Genomic DNA, 11665 nt, shown 5'->3' on the forward strand with positions numbered 1-11665 from the left:
AGGGAATTAAACATTACACTATCTACGTATCAGTATCTACGACCCGAGTTACTAAGCCCCTAGGGGTGTCTCAACACCTAATGCCCTAAGATCAACTAGTTAGGAGTCATTAGTTGAAAGCTCGTTACATGGGTTAAAGATGCATTGTGTTTTAAGTTACATGTATATATATTTTTTAAAAAAAAGAAGAAGAAAAAAAATCTCAACCCAAGGAAGTTAACCTTAAACATTAGAACAAGAATTTTGTTTTCTTCCAAGTAAAGACCCATAACTATGTGTTGATATATTGAGCATAAAAGGAAGGTTTATTAATATCTTGTTTAAGAGGTATTGAGCAGATATATAAATTTAATGAGAGTTTGTTTATCTAGATAGATTAATGAAAGTTGAATGATGAATACCTTGCTTTGTGGAATTTACAAATTTTTTTCTATTTTAACGCTTTGATTACTAGAGACTAGTAATAAGCTGGTTGGGGGGGTGTAATTAGTACTTACAAGTGTATTTTTATCAAGGTTTTATATCATTATTTTGCACTTGAAGTATCAATAACTCCTTAACTAAAACATGTTTGATAATAACATATCTAATAATATAAGATATATTTAATTTGCGGTAAATGTTCATTGTAAATATAGACCTGTCATATAAATGAAAGGATTGATTGATGAATTTAAGAACTGAAATTCGAAGGATAAAGAGATGACGAAACTTAGAAAAGAGATGTCGGTGCAGTCCAAACCAGAACAATGTTTGGTAATTGAGTCATATCTAGAGCTATAAATCTCGGATTTAGGTCTACTTTATATGGATAGAAAGGTAAGAAAGAGGCCTACAACTTTTATGGGAGGCCAAGATTTAAAAAGGCTATTTTCAAGTCCAAATTATAGCAACAATAAAAAAGTCCAAATCTATCCTCCAGCCCAAGCACTGTTCAGTTTTTGGCCCATGTCTGAAGTTCTAGAAGTCCAAATGACCTTAATTTTTTACCCTAGAAAGCTGAGACAATTTCCTACAACTTTCATGTTTTAAGTGGTTCTAATTTTGATGTTATCACTGATGTTTTGGGTAGACAAAAGAAGATAAGGATTGTCACCAAGTTAAGAGTTGGCTACCCACTCATCAATTAGTCATCAAATCAATAGTTCTCAATTTTGGCTTATAAAAGGAGGCATTTGCCATGCATTTTGGCATCTTGGTTTCCAAATCAAGATCATGCTCTTGCTTTCTCTCTTTGTATTTTTTTATAATGTTTATGCTTTTCTTTCATTAATATCAAGTTTATGCCTTTCATTTCCTTTCCATTACTTAGTTAACTTTTATCTTATTTATGTTCTTATTTTGTTTATTTATTTTTCTTTCTTTTATTATGTTTAGCTAAGTTTATTATGTCAAGGTAAAAAGGTTACATTAATAGTGTAAGAATAAGTATAATGTAAACTCAATATAGACTTTAATGTTTGATACTAACATGTTTTGTATTTGTTATCTTATTCACTCTTTAATACTTTGCTTGTTAAATGACTAATCTAAATTTATGTTATATAACACTTGGTACATCAAATGCTTGGCACTTTCATAGCATATACTGTATGGTATAACTGACACTTGAGCTATGAAAAGAACTTGATTTGTTGTTAACATAAGTTATAATCATGAATGCCTAATGAGATTTACAAGTATTAGTATTAATCGAATAAGATAACTAATGTAATCATGTTAACAATTTGTAATATGATTGGAACCTCTTTTGTGTGTGGTTTCCAATTGAATAATAAGAGTTTATACTATATTTGTTTGACAAACCATTAATGGATCCTCTAACATTGACATTTGTTGTTATCATTGTTTAATCCTTACGTTAATCTTCCATTTTAAAGTTCTCATCAACTTCTTCTTCTTCTTTATTATTATTACTACTACTTCTTCTTCTACTACTACTACTACTATTAATATTATTATTATTATTACTATTACTATTACTACTAGTATTATTACTATTACTATTATTAGTAGTATTATTACTATTATTACTATTGTTATTGTTGTTGTTGTATTATTGCTATCTATAATTTATATAATTAACCTACTTGTGGTTCGACCCCGGTCTTGCTGGGTTATTTATTACTTCGACACTCCTGCACTTGGGAGAAGATATCAATTTTTTAGTCGTGTATGGACCATGAGGCTCTAACATTTCATTCACTATTCTTTTACAAAAGTCATTTTTTTTACTTTAGAAAACCTTAACATATCTTCTTCCCATGTTTTGCTTGTTCTTTTAAAGTGCAAATTCAACTTAAAGAGGATACCCCAAAGCATTTCAAAAAATCACCACTAAACTTGCTATTTTTATAGACAATAAGAACATCAACTTAATTTTTTTAAAAAACAAAGTCAACGGTTGAGAGGCCCATATTAAGGTAATAATGTTTTTTTTTTAATGCACCAATCTTGATTTTTATTTTTATTTTCTTATGAAATTTCCTTGGAACTTGTATATTGGTTGACCATCTCAATTTGAGGTTCCATGTCACTTGCTTTGGTTATTTGAATTTTCTATAACGTTTAGTGATAACCGTTTCTCAATAGTAATGGATTTTGAAGAGTTATTTCTCAACAATTATAAAACTTGAAGAACTATCTCTCAATAGTTGCAACTTTTGACAAACCATTAGTTTTGATAATTTATAAGCTCTTTTTAACACTAAAGCACGATTTTTCTTTCGCTCTCGATCAAAGTGAATACTCACCATTTTTAAGGACTTATAAACTTCATAGGACATGTAATATTTCTTTATGTCCATTCTTTCAAATATGCATTTTTCTTAGATAGTGATTTTCAATAATTATTCTTCTTCTAAGAGGTTCTTAGCAATTGGGGACAAATATTGCCAAACAAGCCTTCGTATACACGAACCTGCCATTTGTTTATTTGCTAAGACATGGTCTTCCAAAAGCATTCAGTATTTAACTTTTTGGTCATTAGATACTTATTGTAAACTTTATGTTCATGGTGGTTGACATTTAAGTGTGCAATTAATATATTTTCTAATTGATCTACCACCAATAAACTACCCACAAGCATGTTGGTGACACTACTTGTAAGGATTACTTCCTAATCTTTAATGCATTTAAGTGTACTTCTAAGTATTGAGAATGGAAAAAAAAATTGAAATACTATGAATTGATTCTCGAGAGGGCACATATTCAAGACACCATTTTTTGCATCTTTTTTACATATGTCTGATGGTTGAATGTTATCCTTTCTTTTTAAAACCATTAAAAGCCTTCTACTAACACACTATTTATCCCAAATGGCAAAGAGTTTGTGTCATTTTGGGAATTGAAATCATCTAGTGATTTTTCTATTTTTGGCACTTTTTATGATGAAGTCATCTATTCTACTGATGAACTTAACGAAGCTGATAAAAAAGGAGATTCTTTTCTTTTAAAAAGCTGTAAGTATCTATATATGACCTTTTTATAAAGAATATGAGATTGTTAATAATGATTATGAAATAACTCTTTAGGATTTGGTAGATTTTTAGTTCTAAGATGACTTAAGATACAAGGTTTCTTTTTTTATAAATTGAGATGGTAAGTCTAGTGAATCCAATAAGATTACTCATCTATCAGGCTCAATTGACAAGTCTTATATTACTTATAGCAAATCCATGCATCATCTAAAAAAGTTTAATGTCTTTTCTCATATTCAAGATAAAGATTTTTAGCAGCTTTTCTTTCATGTTGCTATACAAATTGTATTTTCTAGCACAGATGTTGGTTTTATTCATCCTAATACTTTTAAAGTAACATATATGATTGTAGCTGGAAGACAAAACTCTTTTCTGATATCAATCCTAGCAAGTATTTTCAAGGGTCTAAGAAGGATCCAATCTGTATTAGATGAAACTATACGAGACATTCTTTTTCTTATTCATTTTCTTAGTATTGGTTTGCAAAAAAATTTAGCACTCATCAAACAACCACTAACCATGTCAAATTAGTTGGGATGATCAAATATGTCAGCAAGGAGTTAACATAATATTTTAATGAATCTTAGGCTAATGCTCTTTTTAGGAGCCCTAAAAGAATTATACCTCCTATATTATTTTTCATGGCTAGATTTGTTGTCTAGCATGATGATGGCAATTTACCGGTCCTCAAAAGTAACTACTTTATATGTAGAAAAGAAGAAGAAGTGTTCATGGTTTTGAAACATGGAGATTGGTTTCACATTTCTATGAAGGGTTAACACCTGTTGAAGCATGTAATTCATTTCTTGTTATTTTAGGACGTCCGTTTCTTGCAACCTCTAACGCATTGATTAATTGTAGGAATGGGCTGATGAAGCTATTATTTGGAAACATGACATTGGAGATGAATATTTTCAACATTTGCAAGCAACCTGGAGATGATAATGATTTACAAGAAGTAGATCATATTGATGAATTAGTTTATGATCAACTTGAATCTACTTTAAGTAAAAATGAGTTGGATGAATCTGAAGATTTGCAAATGATTTATTTTGAGAAAGAAATCACGAATGAAAAACACACCGAAAATATTGATGCGAATCTTTTATCAATAGTGACAACAGATTCGACATCTGGCATCACACCAATCGATGATTACTTTCCTAATGAATCCTTACTTTCTCTTAGTCCAATGCCTTGGTATGATAAAAATATCAATTTTCTTGTTTTAGGAGATTTGCCAACTGATTGGAGTACTCAAGACAAAGAAAAGTTTTTGAACGAAGTGAAGAGCTTTTATTATGATGACCCTAACTTATTCAAATATTGTCCTGATCAAATATTTCAAAGATTCATTCCCGACAATGAGGTAAGTAGTGTCATTAAACTTTGTCATTCTGAAGCATGTGGAAGTTATTTCTCGTCAAAAAAGACAGCTGCAAAAATCTTTCAAAATGGATTTTATTGGCCCACCATGTTCAAGGACACGCATGCATTCTGCAAAACTTGTGAAAATTGTCAAAAGTTGATACTGGTCAAAAAGTTTTGTTTTATAATTCTCAACTCTATGCATTCTCTAAAGAGCTAAGATTAAGATGGAACAATCCTTATAAGGCCTGTGATATTCAGAATTCAATGAATGACAATGATTTTAAGAAAAATGGACATCGTTTAAAAGCTTACTTTGATAATTTTCCTAGTGAAAATGAATCAACTGGTTTGAATGATCTTGTAGATAAAGGTTGATTATTTTGTTTTTCTCACATTTTCTTTTTTGTGTTTCTTTTTGAGTGATTTTTGCTAGTTTCTCTCACCCCGATCAAATGGCGGACAACGGTACTCCGTGACTTAAGTCGGTTCTTTCAGTTTCCCACAATAACTGATATTTGTGTATATATTTGTGCAATTCTTTGAATCTCTCTTTCAGGTTTGTTAAATGTTAATGGTTATTATGATAAATTGTTGTCTTTTCTTGATCATGCTGTGGAACAGGAATTTCTAACATTTTTTGCACGACAAATCATAATCTCTGCTGCTACTACTGAACAATTGATTGACCAACTACAATCTTTCATTCCTGTGATTGATCCTTCCATGAGTCGCATAAATTGGTCATCTAAGGAAAGCCGTAAAAAGCTTAGATTGGATTTGAGCCTTCATTTGTGAATTTTTGGGTCTTTTGGTTTTATTATTGTGTTTTGTTATTTCTTATTTTTGTTTTAGTGTGTTTCAGGTTTGTCGGTGTTCGTTATTTCAGGTAATATCTTCTATACTCTATCTTTCTACCTTAAAACATTGAGGACAACGTCTCGTTTTGGTTGGGGGGAGAGGGTAGTATTTGATAAAAAAAAAAAAAATTGTTTTGTCATTTCATAAAGCATGTCCATAATTGTTGTTACTAAGATGGTAGAGTAAAGGAGCTCTTTTGTTAAAGTGACTCTTGAGACGCATCTTAGTAACCATTCTTAACAAGGTCTATTATAATACTTCCTGAAATATTCAGATTTACAAACTCTCGCATTGTTATCACTTAATTCTGCTCACATACTTATTTAACATATATTCTTAAACCTTAATTTACACACACACACTTTAACATATGATTGTGGGTTGCATATTGGATTATTACATTATTTATGTTCTTTTGTTAAAGGTAACAACTAAGGGAAAAGGATTGTATATAATTAAGAAAAAAAACATGAAAAAAAGAAAAAAAGAAAAAGAAAAAATGATAATAATAAAAATATAGATAAGTTTGGTTTCGTAGCCTCCCTAACCTAAGCAATTAAGCCCGAAGGGGTGTTTTAACACCTAATACCCTAAAGTCAATTGACTTGGGAGCTATTGGCCCAACGCTTGTTACATGGGTTGAGGAGAAAAGCTTAAGGAAATCAAACATTGCACTATCTACATATCAGTATTTGCGATCCAAGTTACTAAGCTCATAGGGGTGTCTTAACACCTAATGCCCTAAGACCAACTGGTCTGGGAGTCATTAGCTGAAAGCTCGTTACATGGGTTAAAGATGCATGGTGTTTTTAAATTATATGTATATATATTTAAAATAAAAGGAAAAGAAAAAGACAAAAATAATAATCCCAACCCAAGGAAGTTAACCTTAAACATTAGAACAAAAATTTTGTTTTCTTCCAAGAAAAACACCATAATTATGTGTTGATACATTGAGCACAAAAGAAAGGTTTATGAATATCTTATTAAGAGGTATTGAGCAGGTATATAAATTTAACGAGAGTTTGTTTATCTGGATAGATTAATGGAAGTTAAATGATGAATACCTTGCTTTGTGAAATTTGCAAATTGTTTTTATATTTTAACGCTTTGATTACTAGGGACTAGTAATAAGCTGGTTGGAGGGTGTGATTAGTACTTAAAAGTGCATTTTTATCAAGGTTTTATATCATCATTTTGCACTTGAAGTATCAATAACTCCTTAACTAAAACATGTTTTATAATAATGTATCTAATAATATAAGATACCTATAATTTATGGTAAATGTCTATTTTTAATGCAGGCCTATCACATAAATGAAAGGATTGATTGATGAATTTAAGAATTGAAATTGAAAGGACAAAGAGATGGCTAAACTCCGAAAAGAGATGTCGGTGCAGTCCATACCGGAACACTGTTCGGTAATTGGGTCATATCTGGAGTTGTAGATCTCAGATTTAGGTCCACTTTATATGGATGGAAAGGTAAGACATAGGGCTACAACTTTCATATGGAGCCCAAGATCTAGAAAGGCCATTTTCAAGTCCAAATTGTAGCAACAACAAAGAAGTTTGAATCTGTCCTCCAACCCAAGCACTGTTCAGTATTTTGGCCATATCTAGAGTTCTGGAAGTCCAAATGAGCTGAATTGTTTACATAAGACAGCTGATACAATTGCCTACAACTTTCATGTTTGCAAGTGGTTCCAATTTTGACGTTATCAATGATGTTTTGGGCAGACAAGAGAAGATAAGGATTGTCACCAAGTCAAGAGTTGGCCACCCACTCATCAATTAGTTCCCAATTTTGGCCTATAAAAGGAGGCATTTGCCATGCATTTAGGCATCTTGGTTTCCAGATCAAGATCATGCTCTTGCTTTCTCTCTTTGTATTTTTTGTAATGCTTATGCTTTGTTTTCATTAATATCAAGTTTATGCTTTTCATTTCCTTTCCTTTACTTAGTTAACTTTTATCTTGTTTATGTTCTTGTTTTGTTTATTTATTTTTCTTTCTTTTATTATGTTTAGCTAAGTTTATTATGTTAAGGTGAAAAGGTTACACTGATGGTGTAAGAATAAGTATAGTGTAAACTTAATATGGACTTTAATGTTTGATACTAATATGTTTTGTATTTGTTATCTTGTTCACTCTTTAATACTTTTCTTGTTAAATGACTAATCTTGATTTATGTTGTATAACACTTGGTACAACAAATGCTTGGCACTCTCATAGCTCATACTGTATGGTATAACCGACACCTGAGCTATGAAAGGAACTTGATTTGTTGTTTACATAAGTTATAATCATGAATGCTTGACGAGATTTACAAGTATTAGCATTAATCGAATAAGATGACTAATGTAATCATGTTAACAATCTATAATATGATTGGAACCTCCTTTGTGTGTGGTTTCCAATTGAATAATAAAAGTTTATACTATACTTGTTTGACATACCATTAATGGAACCTCTAACCTTGACATTTGTTATTATTATTGTTTAATCCTTACATTAATTTTCCATCTTCAATTTCTCATTATCTTCTTCTTCTTCTCTTTCTTTATTATTATTATTATTATTATTATTATTATTACTACTACTACTATTATTATTATTACTATTATTATTATTATTATTATTATTATTGTTATTGTTATTGTCATTGTTGTTATTATTGTTATTACTATTATTATTGTTGTTGTTGTTATTATTATTGTTGTTGTATTATTATCGTTTATAATTTGTACAATTAACCTCCCTATGGTTCGACCCCGGTCTTGCCGGGTTATTTATTACTTCGACACTCCTGCACTTGGGAGAGGACATCAATCTTTTAGTCGTGTCAGAGTATGAAGCGTCTTCGACAATATATGTTATATTATACCACTTGGTTGATCTCAAAAATGGATCCTCTTAAATACATCTTTTTGAAACCCTACTTGTCAAGCCGAATAGCAAGATGGCAAGTAATGTTGGCTAAGTATGATATTGTATACAAGACAAGAAAATCTGTAAAAGGAAGTGTAATTGCTAATCATCTAGCAGATAATGCTATAAAAAATTATGAGCCTTTGAAATTTGACTTCCTGGATGAGGATGTGTTGATAATAGAAGAAGACAAAGAGAAGAATGATTGGTGGATCATGTATTTTGATGGGGCAGTGAATGTTTCTGGTAATGGAGCAGGGGCTGTGATAATCTCACCTGGCAAGAAGCAATATCCCATCTCGATCAAACTACAATTTGAATGCACTAACAATACTACTAAATATGAGGCTTGTATCCTTGGATTATAAGCTGCTTTGGAGATGAAAATAAAGAAGCTTGATGTCTATGGGGATTCAATGTTAATAATCTGTCAAGTGAAAGGCAAATGGTAGACCAAGGAAGAAAAACTGATACCATAGTTTGTTGATGCTAAGGGCTTTGATGAGATAGATTTTACCTACATGGGAAGAGACAAAAACCAGTTTGTTGATGCTTTGGCAACCTTAGTTTCTATGGTCAAAACTAATTATGGAATCAGGGCACAACCAATCTGCATTGAGATTAAAACTTTTCCAGCTTATTGTTGTTCAATTGAAGGAGAAATAAATGGGAACCCATGGTTTTATGACATCAAACAGTTTATCCAATATCAAGAGTATCCCTTGAGGGCATTTAAAGCAGATATGAAGACCTTGAGAAGGTTAACTATGGAATTTTATCTAGATGGAGAAATTCTATATAAAAGATCATTCAATGGAACTTTACTAAGATGTCTAGATGAAATCAAAGCTAAGGTAGCATTGCAAGAAATTCATGAAGGAATTTGTGCAACTCATGCAAGTGGGCATATGATGGCTAGACAATTACAACGATCGGGGTATTTCTGGATGACCATGGAGAAAGATTGCATCGATTATGTCAGGAAATGTCATAAATGTCAAGTGTATAGTGATAAGATAAATGCACCTCCAGCTCCTCTATTTAATATGACATCACCATGGCCATTTGCAATGTGGGGAATAGATGTGATTGGGCCAATCAACCCAAAAGCCAGCAATAAGCATCAATTTATCTTAGTAGCCATTGATTACTTCACAAAGTGGGTGGAGGCCAGCTCTTATGCCCATGTAACTCAAAAGGTGGTAAAGAGTTTTATTGAGAAAGATTTGATCTGTCGATATGGTTCACCTGAGAAGATAGTGACCGATAATGCCCAGAATTTTAATGGAAAAATGATCACAGAATTGTGCATGAAGTGGAAAATTAAACATTCAAACTCATCTCCCTACAGACCAAAGATGAATGGTGCTGTCGAAGCTGCAAACAAGAATATCAAGAAGATTATCCAGAAGATGGTAGTTAATTACAAGGATTGGCATGAGATGCTTCCCTTTGCTCTACATGCATATCGCACAGCAGTAAGAACATCTACTGGAGCTACACCTTATTCACTAGTATTTGGGATGGAGGCGGTGATGCCTTTGGAAGTAGAAATTCCATCTTTGAGAGTACTAATAGAATCTGAACTAGAAGAAGCTGAATGGGCTAAAGTGAGATATGAGCAGCTAAACATGATAAGTGAGAAGAGGTTGGCTGCAATTTGTCATCACCAGCTATACCAAAGAAGGATGGCCAAAGCATATGACCGGAAAGTCCGACCAAGAGAATTCAAACAAGGGGATCTTGTACTAAAAAAAATCTTACCACTACCAAGTGAAGACCGAAGCAAGTGGGCACCAAACTATGAAGGCCCATATGTAGTGAAGAAAGCTTTCTCCGGAGGGGCTATGTTGTTAACTAGGATGGATGGAGATGATTTACCTAGGCCCGTGAACTCTGATTCTGTGAAAAAGTATTATGTATGATGTATTTCATCCAATCAAAATCAAATGAAATGAAGTTTTGGCCAGGAAATTCTCTTTGCATATACCTCACCAAAAAGCCCATGCATGATCTCAATGGCTCAACAATCTGATCTTTCAAATGTTTTTTTTTACAAGAGAACCCATTCTTCTTAAATGAGGTTTTAAAAGAATTGATTTTGTTTATGATTTCAATGAAATAAATCAATGATTTGTTTAGGATAATGTTCAAAGCAATTCTCTTGAAAGAGATGACCATACAAGTCAAGAACACGCAATTGGAACAACTATCACTTAAATTCTGTCTTGGACTTACATTTTATCAGCATGAATAATGGTTGGTAGTACATTAGCTTGTCATGGACTTGCAAAACATGGTATCTTATAAATCCAAAACATTACGCTGGATGTGGACAAAGTTTATTGGTTTTAACCGATCCTACTTGAAATGAAGAAAGGCCATCTTTGATATTCCTTTCACTTTCTTTTAAAATTATCCTTTGCAGTCCCAATTTGAGCTGAGTCTATTTAAAGTTTTTTCATAAGAACCTTAACTAAGATCACACCCTACACTGGGGGCAAAATGAAAGAAATGATCATGGAAATCATCTTGAAGACATGTGAGCTTATGAAGTCTGACAACAAGGAATTCAAATAAAAAATTCCAAATAATTGAGAGAATTCCCAAAAAATAGAAAAAATTCCTAATTGGGAATATTTAGTATCATTTTGTTGTCAATATAAAAAAAGAGATGAAGATAAGATAACAGTGATCTATAGTTTTCAAACCCTTAAACACCTTTTTTGAGCTTATGAAATCCCTTTTCTTTTACAGCCTTGAGCCATAAATACATTACATGCCTTTAAAGTCCTTTCTAATCAAGGAAGCAACCTGAATTAATAAACAGCGATCCAAAAATATAAGAGACTGTTTCATAAAGAGTCATGATGTAGTAAATAATTACTCATTATTATTCATGCTGATAAAAGGACTGCTTCTAAAAATAAAGGGCAATTGTTCCTTTTCCCTCAAAATACATTCAAGATTGCTTGAACACATTGAAAACCAAAGCAGAAGGTCATCTCATCACTTACCTTTATCTGA

This window comes from Populus euphratica, unplaced genomic scaffold (genome assembly GCF_000495115.2).
Source record: "Populus euphratica unplaced genomic scaffold, PopEup_1.0 scaffold392.1, whole genome shotgun sequence".
Lineage (NCBI taxonomy): Eukaryota > Viridiplantae > Streptophyta > Magnoliopsida > Malpighiales > Salicaceae > Populus > Populus euphratica.